We start from the raw sequence: 466 nt of genomic DNA, 5'->3' as shown, positions 1-466 counted from the left end.
GAGCATGCGTACGCCAAGCTCAGAGGGGGTGAGACACTGCCCTGAGGTCACACAAGAACCACACCGGAGGCTGCTGGCTCCAGAACCCTCTCTTGTCGGGCAGGTTCCACCCACAGTTTCCCCTGACCTCTCAGGCTGTATGACACCGACATTTGCGGGTGGCGCTGGGGCAGGGCCAGGGAGGACGGGGCAGATGTGGAGCAGCTGACCCTGCGGTTGGTCTCCCTGTTCTCGAGGCTGACTCCCCTACCCACCGTCCCAGCCTGGGGCCGGCAGTCTCTCAGCTGGCTGCCAAACCACCCAGCAGTCTGCACCCCCAACCCTGGACCTCATGCCACCATTGGTCCAGAGCCCCTCCTCATCAACTGGTGTAGGGGGCAGAGTCCTGGCCCAAATCTAACTCTCTGGGTACCTTTGGGCAGGTCATTCTCTGTCTCTGAGCCTCAGTCTTACCATTTGTAGAATG

The sequence above is a fragment of the Pteropus medius genome, unplaced genomic scaffold (assembly GCF_902729225.1).
Source record: "Pteropus medius unplaced genomic scaffold, Ma_sr-lr_union100, whole genome shotgun sequence".
NCBI classification, from domain to species: domain Eukaryota; kingdom Metazoa; phylum Chordata; class Mammalia; order Chiroptera; family Pteropodidae; genus Pteropus; species Pteropus medius.
The sequence above is the reverse complement of the archived record's forward strand: the minus strand, read 5'-3'. Positions refer to the sequence as shown.